This window comes from Sylvia atricapilla, chromosome Z, assembly GCF_009819655.1.
Source record: "Sylvia atricapilla isolate bSylAtr1 chromosome Z, bSylAtr1.pri, whole genome shotgun sequence".
Taxonomy (NCBI): domain Eukaryota; kingdom Metazoa; phylum Chordata; class Aves; order Passeriformes; family Sylviidae; genus Sylvia; species Sylvia atricapilla.
In genome coordinates, this window is record NC_089174.1 from 38,947,771 (window position 1) to 38,957,356 (window position 9,586).

At 36.1% G+C, this 9,586-nt stretch overlaps 1 pseudogene; it reads left to right on the forward strand.

Moving 5' to 3' along the window:
• Positions 1 to 416: 416 nt before the first annotated feature.
• Positions 417 to 887, forward strand: LOC136373854 (dnaJ homolog subfamily C member 15 pseudogene; annotated as a pseudogene).
• The last annotated feature ends 8,699 nt before the right edge of the window (positions 888 to 9,586 follow it).

Genomic DNA, 9,586 nt, shown 5'->3' on the forward strand with positions numbered 1-9,586 from the left:
GAACAAGGCATAAAATAAAAATCCTTGGCAATAATGTTTTGATGAGTAAAATTGAAACCCAGCATCCACAACAAAAATATCCCCAAATCAACCAAATCAATCAATCAAAGAAACAAACAAACAAACCAAAAAAAAACCCCAAAACCCAAAAAACCACCACCCACCAAAAAAAAAAAATTGCTTTAGAAATAAATAGATTGATTACATTTTACAAGAGCTAAGAGATGTCTCAAGCATGTGCACAAAGCAGAAGGAGAAAATACTGTTGGAAGAGTCAGGATATTCTTGAGAAAACTCAAGTTGTTGTGACAAGATGATACAAATTTGGAGGAGTGGAGTGCTGAGTGTGCTGATTGAATTATTCTGAAAGTGGATAACACATCAATTATATATTCCCTTCCCTTCTCCCTTTCATCATGGAAGGAGTCACAGCCTCCTCCTCAGAGGCCCTACACTGTGCCAAGTACACCTGTGTCCCTGTAGGAGCCATTCGGAGCCCAACCACACTGGAATGACAGCTGGACAGAACTATGAAAGCAGCTGGACTCGGGTTTGCACTGGTGCATTTGCAGGTCATTAGGCTTTCCACCTTTGGGAAACATTGGAGCAGGTGATTACAGAGATAGTAAAGAGGATTTTGAAAGACCTCTAGTCTTTCATTACACCGTAAAGGAGGATTTCAACAGAAAATGACTGGGTGAGAAGCTAGTCTTATTTTAAGTATAAGCCCATGTACTGGCAAGGCCAAAATCAAAACCAGCAACAGAAGAACGATTCTGAATCATCTTTATAAACGAGAATCACCTTACTTAGCAACAAATGTAAATAAAGAAAAAGACTGTTGGAATCCAGTGCCAAACCCTGAAATCCAGTGCTTTGGCTCATAGGACATTCAGCATATACATTATGCAATAGTTTTCTTATTTTCTTCCGCACAGCTCTTAACACAATACATTCTTTCCACAACTTTATCTTTATTATGCATCTGTTAGAACATTACCCTTGCATTTTCTCCTTTTTTTCCTTTTTTAAACTTTTTTTCTTCTCCCCTTCCTCCCCCCGCCCCCCCCAAAAACAGATTGCACTGTTTTGTCCCTGAAGAAACGAGAGATAATATTTTTGGTTCAGGACAGAGGCAAAAAGTAAAATTACTCTTTCATTCCTGATTTCCAGAGCACTATGACGGGATACAACAAAAATAGCTCAAAGTAGCTCACTAGACTTTTATCAGAACAAAAAGACAGTGGGTTTGAAGGCAGTGATTTTGATGCATTAGTTTAACAAGTCAACTGTAGCGTATTGCTCTGGTGGAGGAACATCAGGTCAGAGAAGACAAGAAATCTCACAAAGAAATAGAAGTTAATTTATGAATGTATTCATTTTCCTTGTCTTTATATTGCATAATACCAGCCATACTTATAAATATATACAGAAACACATTTGCAGTGTGACCATGTATCTCCTTCCAGACAGAAAAATGTTATTCAGTAGAGAATCTAACAGAGAAAGTGCTAGAGCACTTTAGCTGTATGTTTTTAATGGCAGAATATGCTTTCTCTAGGCTGGGATATACAGTTTTGAAGATAAGTGCACAATTTTCTACCTGGAGTTCAAAGTATGTATGAAAGCTGCAGTATAAAATTATACTACATAATCATTAATAACCAGACAATCTCTACTACTTCTACTAGCAGAAACTAAATCATAAAATCATAAAATCATAAAATGATCTGGGTTGGAAGGGATCCTAAAGATCATCTTACATCAACACCCTTGCCATGGGCGGGGACACCTTTCATTAGACCAGGTTTCTGAGAGCTTCATCCAACCTGGCCTTGAACACTTCCATGGATGGGACACCCACGGCTTCTCTGGGCAACATGTTCCTGTGCCTCACCATCCTCACAGTAAAGAATTTGTTACCAACATCTATTCTAAACCTATCCTTTTTCAATTTAAAACTATCATCCTTTTCTTGTCACTCTCTCCCAGTATAAAATATCCCTTTCCCTACTTTTCCTAAGTCCTTTTTAGGTATGGAAAATGCAGTAGCATCCTTCTCCCTGAAGCCTTGTCTTCTCCATTGTGAACAACACAACACTGAAAATATATTCTTATCCCTGATTTCACAGAACTGCCTCTAGGTATTTTCTTTCTTATCTACTAGAGGCATCATAAAGGGAATTTAAATTTATGGATAATGACTCATACTTCTTTTAAGTGGCATATAGGTAAATACTGATGTTCTTAGTCATGCCAAGACTGTGCTAATTACAAACACATCTTGCCAAGTAAAACATCTGTGATTAGGACATGGAGGCCTCCAAACTTCTTAAATGGTACGCCTCATAAAATGAGCAGTCTTTTTTACTGTCCTGTCATGTTTGCAATGAAGATTAAAGGGAAGATATAGCTGTCATCTGAAGAAAATCTAGTAAATTGAAGAAGTCTTACACTATACTAGTACCACTGTAACAATTACAGTTATATTAACAACACAGAGATGAAAAAGTATTACAGGGACATATATTCTCTTAATGAGCTGCTGCTTTGTAGACATGCATTTTCATCAGGCAACAGGTTCAATGATCATTATTCAATGGTCCTAGATCAAGAATAAAGTAGAATATACTGACACTTACTAAGGAACATCTAGAAAATATAATCTATAAGAAATGCATGGTCTTAAAGGCAGTTAAACAGGAATGTTGTCTTGGAAAAGCAACCCAATGTACTGCAGTCAGTTAATTCGAGTTCTACCATGACTAGCAATATTGACCTGACTACAGACTGTGTGTGAAAGTAGTCAATGAAAATCATAGTCTCCCTTACCTTAGAACCCGAGATGTAAGATTTAGTGCAGTACCCCATATGACTACTCTTGTGTTAAGAGTACCACAGTTTAGCAAAAAAAACCCTTCCAAAACCTTACTTTCCAGCTGAGCCTCAGAAATCAAAGGAGTTGGATGTGACTAGGCTTCATTCCTGATTATAACCAACTTAGCACTGTAATTCTGGTTGCACTCTCAGGTGCTGGAGTGTGGGTTACATCACTAAATTGGTCTCATTCATGATCTGATCACAAAATCACCAATACTGTAGTTAAACATTTCAACACTATGTCTGGTTGAGTTCAGTAAGAGCTTTTACAAAGATTTACCAGCAGCGCAGTTTTTTGAGCAACAGACTATAAATTATTTTATATTGCTGGTAATAAATTCACTAGACCTGCAAAATATAAATGTATAGTGCTATACAAAGGTGTTCCCAGGTATACTTTGACATGGTTGGAGGTAAAAATCTCACCAAAGAGTCACCCCTGCTTTGTGGAGGAGAGAAAAGCAAATCCATCACTTTTTCTGTAAAGTAGCTGTATTCTCATTCTCTACCACTGAGAATTTTAGATGCTGGTTTATACTTTTGGGAGAAGTGAAGATGTGACTCTATTCAAGTATTTTGTCACTGCTGTCATAAAGGGGGTGGGGAAAGGCAATTTTTATGTAAAAGAGATATATGGAGAGTTCCAGATTTACACAATGTGAGTCTTGCACAAGGACTGAACAGGACCATTACACCTTAGCATCATCCCCTCTTTTCCCAAAATGATTGCAGTGGTAAGGGTCATCCATCCTGTCCTGGGGTGACTTTATGATGCTTGTGTCCCCAATTGTCTGTTCTGTGTATGCTATATATTGAGTTCTATGCCTTTAAAACTGGTTCTGAGAGTGAAGCAGGGAAAGAACACTGCGCAGTTTGTTTTGAGAAAACAGCATTCACTCATCTCCATCTCTCTGGTGTTCAGTGGAGGCTTGGACAGACTGCAGCACAGAGATCTGCTTTACTTTTAGCTAGTTTAGCTAGCTGAGACAGAAAAGCTCTCTGGACTGTTTTTTTCCTTTTTCTTGGGACTGTTTAAAACTGTCTTGGTCTGAAAAACCCAGAGGAGCCCTGGGAGCTGGCATCTGTGGCACACCAGGGCCTGGACCTCCAGAGGGATGAATAAGGAACTGACTGAGCTGAGCTACACCCATGGCAAGGACTTCCTCAATTTGCCATCTCACTCTGGAACGAAAGGTTTTATTGTTGAATACTATTCATTCGTCATGCTTGTGGGCACTTTGTTTGTTAAATAAATAGTTTTTCCACTTTTCTCCCAGGAAGTTCTTTTCTTGGACCAGCTGTGAGGAAGGGTCATTTGGGTTTGCTTCTCAGAGGGACCCTGTTTGGGTGTTTTCTCCCAAATTTGCCCTAAATCAGGACACAGCATTTACCTGATACCCTATCACCTCCTCAGCATAACACCATGTCATGAGCCACATGCCTCATGGCCTATCTCATGGCTGTGGGGCCAATTTCCTACAGCTATCTATCACAGTATCATTTTATTATCACACTGGGGACTACCACTGCCACCCAATCTAATGCCCTCCCTTTGAGGTTTTTGGCACAAACACTATAGAGACATAGCTTTAAAGGAATTGAAGTTCGCCCAAGTTTGCTGCAACAGTCCATTTAATTTTATCCAGTTTAGCTTGTTTTGGATTGGTTGTTGTTGTTTGTTTGTTTGTTTTGTTTTTTAATGCTGAAAATTAAGGTTTACATAATTATAATCCAAATAGCAAAAGAATGTAAAAAATTATCAAAACAAGGCAACAATCCACTGTTTGTGTCATATGCTTGAATACCAAATAATTGTATGTCTTGAATTCTGTTTTGGTAGGAGAATGTACGTGGTCTATGTCATCTTCTAAAAGTTGTATCAGTCTTCACAACTATGTATCTTCAGTATTTTTAAAGATGCATTAATGATATGTAAAATCAATATTCCAGACATTCATTAACTTCCACTCAAATTTAAAATTGAATTTGAATTTCAAATGTCTGTCCCAACATTCAGGTATAGTAGGTATCAAGTGATGCATAGCTGCCGATTTACCAGCACTATCAAACTTACTTGGCATATTTCTGCATAAGACATACAGTAATGTAAAGCCTCCCTCAGTTTTTTTCAAGAGGCCCTGAAGACAGAAATCCTGTTTTAATTTCAGTGTTTTCTTTCTTGTCCAACATCTTTTCAAATGAAATAGACAACATAGACAGTTTTCTCAAAGATCACTTTCACAGTTGAAGAAGTTTTACGAAGACTGCATATAATTGACAATACTGTCATTGCTATTTTTACCAATATGATTCTATCAATTTCAATTATACCAGATTAGAACTGAAGTGGCAAATTGCACCCTCTGGAAACTACAGAACAAACTAAAAAGTGTTTCAGTGCCACTGTTATATTAAACTCTTTTCTTATTTCTGCTTCACCTACACTTAAATGACTCATATTTTTGAGTAACCTCAGCTTGCTCATCTTTCAGTGAGAGGCTCAGGACCCAAGGCAAGAGGACTCAAATATTATTTATTTTCTTTTCTTAAAGGGACAAACAGTCATAATAATGAAATCTGTAACTTAATTATTGTCTCTTTTTCCCTCAAGCACCACTCAAAACTTGTATGCTACTAAAAGAGAATTATTTGAAAGATTTGGTGTTGTTTTGCTTTCTTTTTTCCCTTAAGGACAATTCCTGCCAAGAATTTCTAGTTAAATATTGTTGAAAGTATCTAGCCTTATGGGTATTTGTACTGCATGAATAATTGTTGTCAGGCTATTTTATCGTTAGTTACAAATATCAGTATTATCTGATCCTATGCAGATATACCTAATTCTCTCATTCACAGCATGTGCCTCCATAACTTACTTATCACTGATAAATGTAAGCATGAAAACCTTGTATTCATCTTGAAAATGTCCTAAGGCACTCTTGGTTAAGCATACACATTTTGCATAAAAGGAATCTGAATTATGTGTGACAATTAATTATCTGGAAACAAGAGCCATGAATAGTTCAGAAAGCCTAATAATTGCTTATTTAAATTAAGTTAGAAAAACATAATGATCTAACTTACACATGCCTATCTTGAATTACTTGAGAAGTGAAATCTTGAGAAAGTAACCTATATATTGTGACATCAGAGCTGTGCTTTCTTTCATACTGAATTTATTTTTTATTTTGTGTTAGTCATCAAAATGGAAGACAAGTATATTTTCAGTGTAATTGGAAAATGAATCCCAAATAATGTACCAGATATATAATTTAACTGCAGTAAATTTTCTCACTTGCACCTTTATTTCACTTTCTTCAGAACAGTGCAGAAAAGTTAATCATTAGGAAATTAGAAGAAAATGGAAAAAATAAATTATCAAGTTCTTTGACACCTGCAGAAACTACTTTATATTCTCACATACTATTTTGTTTTTTTGGAGAGTATTATGGATAGCATCTAAGTAGATTGCACAAATAATAACAAACCTCAAATGTAAGAAAAATATAATGGCTTCTTTTTTAATATTCTGGTCCACACTTTGATGGTATGAAATAACCACACTTATAAACAAGAACATATACTTCACCGACAATTACCAGTGTTGTTACCTATGCCATTTTTACTCCTTAAGAAGATTAATCTATGTTTTAACAAAATGTTGATTTTAATCTGGTTTCCACCAGGGGAGAAGGCAGCTCAGGGTCTCATATCAGGGGACACCTGCAACACGTACCATCTGTGTTTCTGTTTCAAAGACCCTAATGCTGTCTGTTTCAATTTACAGAAAATATGCCTTCTTATCAAAGTAAAAGGAAAAAATCCTCCAGATTACAAGACTTGTCATTGAGGAGTTCCACTAGTAATGAACTAACAAGGTTTAATGAAGCTTTGGCCTTCAGAGAAGCAGGCTACAGTGGACTTCCCTAATCCAAAAGAGTGCTCTCTCACTGCAGTGTGAATTTCTCCATCTGAGGCTTACAACAAACCATGCTCTGTTCCACTGAGTGGGCTTTTGAGTGGCATGTAGCTGTGACACAAACATTGTGGTACCCTGCTTCCTATTTATGGCCATGTCAGCGAATTTCTGATGATAATTGATTGTTTGATTTTGACACTGGCGGGAAGGTACAGCAGTGACCTTTTATCTAATGAACTCCAGGGCAGGGAAAAGGGAGAAACCACACCTCACTTTTTCTTTTTCTTTCTTTTTTTTTTTTTTTTAACTGTATCTCAAGGACTTTTAATACAGCAAGGGAATTTGCTAGATCTATTGTGTTAGCTTCAACTGACACAATATGCTAGGTAACACGTGTTAATGTACCCTAGGGAGAGCAGAATATATCACAAGATATCACAGAATCATAAAATGGCCTGCGTTGGAAGGGACCCTAAAAAACATCTTGTTCTGATCTCACAGCCATGGGCAGGGACACTTTCCACTATACTAGTTTGCTCAGAGCTCCATCCAACTTGGCATTGAACACTGCCAGTGACGGAGATCTCCAGATTCTCTGGCCAACCTGTTCCAGCTCCTCCCCACACTTTCAGTTAAGAATGTTTTTTCTAATATCTAATCTAAACCTATTGTCTTTCAACTTATAACCATTACCTATTATCCTGACCACACCCTTGTAAATAGTTTCTCTCCATCTTTCCTGTAAGCTCCCTCAGTTACTGGAAAGCTGCAATTAGGCCACTATACAGCCTTTTCCATTCCAGTCTGAACAAGACCAATTCTCTTAGCCTTTTCTAATAGGAAAGCTGCTCCATCTCTCTAATCAACTTGGCCTCCACTGGACTCATTCATAAAGTTCCATTCTCCACATAGTCTAAATTACTTTTTTTTCTTATAGTTCTCTTAGACTGTTATACAGAAAAGTATATTTGATCTATGCAAACAGCTGAGGCAAGACCCAGGGGTTTGCAACTTGCTGCTCTTACCTTATGCCAGACTTCCCTTTCATTCTTCCTCCCCAGTCTTGACTACTCTGACATGAGGGCAGTTTTTTAGATGTTCTGTACGAAGACTCAGGTCTGATGATTTGATACCCATAGTTGCAATAGGTTTAACAATCTGTTGATAGTGTAAAATTTCCAAAAAACATTGGTGATTAAGTGCCAGGTCTAGTTTTAGATGCTACACATTTACACATAAGAGTAAATACATCTGATCCATGCAGAAAAAAATTACGAAATTTACTACTTAAATGCAAAACATCTGTACAAGAGAAACAATAAAATTTGATGCTTTTCAAACTTTTTATGGCCTCTGTGTGCATTCTTAAAGGATGGATGTGCATGAAGAATGGAGAGGAACAAAGATTTTTAGATTGCTCAGAGCCCCTCCTATGGCTTGGCCTTGAGAATCTGAAATCTTGGGCAAAATTTACTGCTTTAAAAGAAATTAGGTCTGAAGGAAATACATGTATGGTAAGGTAATCCATCAAATTATGAAAAGAATCAATTCTGAAAGAAAAACAAACCTTGGCTAGCAGGAGTTTTCAGAGTTCAAACTCCCGCACTTTGGTTAAATCTGATGTTCAATCAAAAAAAAAAATAGAGGATTTGCTTTTCTGTTGTATCTATAAACTTCTTTTAACACAAGAGGAAACTCAGAGGCAAACCCCAGTATTTCAGATAAATCTTAATTTTATCCAAATGTCTCCAAGTATTGAGTACTCATATGCAATAATTCCACTGATAAAAACCTGTCCCCCATAGAATATTTTTTTTTAGATTATATAACAATTTTAAGGCAGAACTGGGAATGAATCTCTGTCAACCAAGCCAACCCTGAAGTACAAGCTGATCCTCCTTCTGGGAGGCTTAAAACTATATCATAATGACACTTTTGGTTTCCTGTTCTCACTCTAGTATTTGTTCCTGGAGACTCCAATCAGAAATCCAGGCTAAAATGGATGTATCATAAGGATGAACTTTTTTAAAAGCTTTTTGAGAAGTAATTTTGCAATTCTCCTTTACTTTTGATTCATTCTTCTTAAAGAGTTTATTTGGACCCATTATTAATATGCAAGCAGTGGCAAAATAAGACAAAAGATATCTTAAAAAACTTTATTTCCAGAATAAGGTACAGAATATAGTCTTCTTTACACAAAATTACTTGCAGACAGCTTCTGCTACCCTCAGTATTAGCAGCTCTTACTAATGCTCTTTTTATTGCTGTAATACTTATAGTTAATATGCATGGCAAAAATACAAATTGTGTTAAATAATGCATAATACAAATACTTAAAATCAACCATGAAAGGACTGCATCTCATATGATGTGTTTATTTACAGATAAACTTACTATTCCGCTTTGTAAAATTTCTATAGGATTCATGCAATAAGAATTGTTACCTGGTGCTTATGACTTTAGAAATTGACAAAAATATATTAATATATCATAGAAAAAAAATATAATTATTGAATTATATAAAATGCTTTTATATTTTACCATATACAAAATATATGATATTCATTTTAGTGTCTATAAAACCATTATGTGTACACAGTATAAGTAAAAATAAAGAATATAGTAAAATGCTAAAATTTACTTTAAAAATTCAGTATATAATTTTCCTACATTTTTTTCTCACATAGAAGTGTTTACCAGAGTCCATCTTCTGTCTTTAATCTTCCTAAAATCCTAATTTTAAGATTTTCAATTATTTTCTTTTGCAGTGTTATCTGCAAAACAATGATA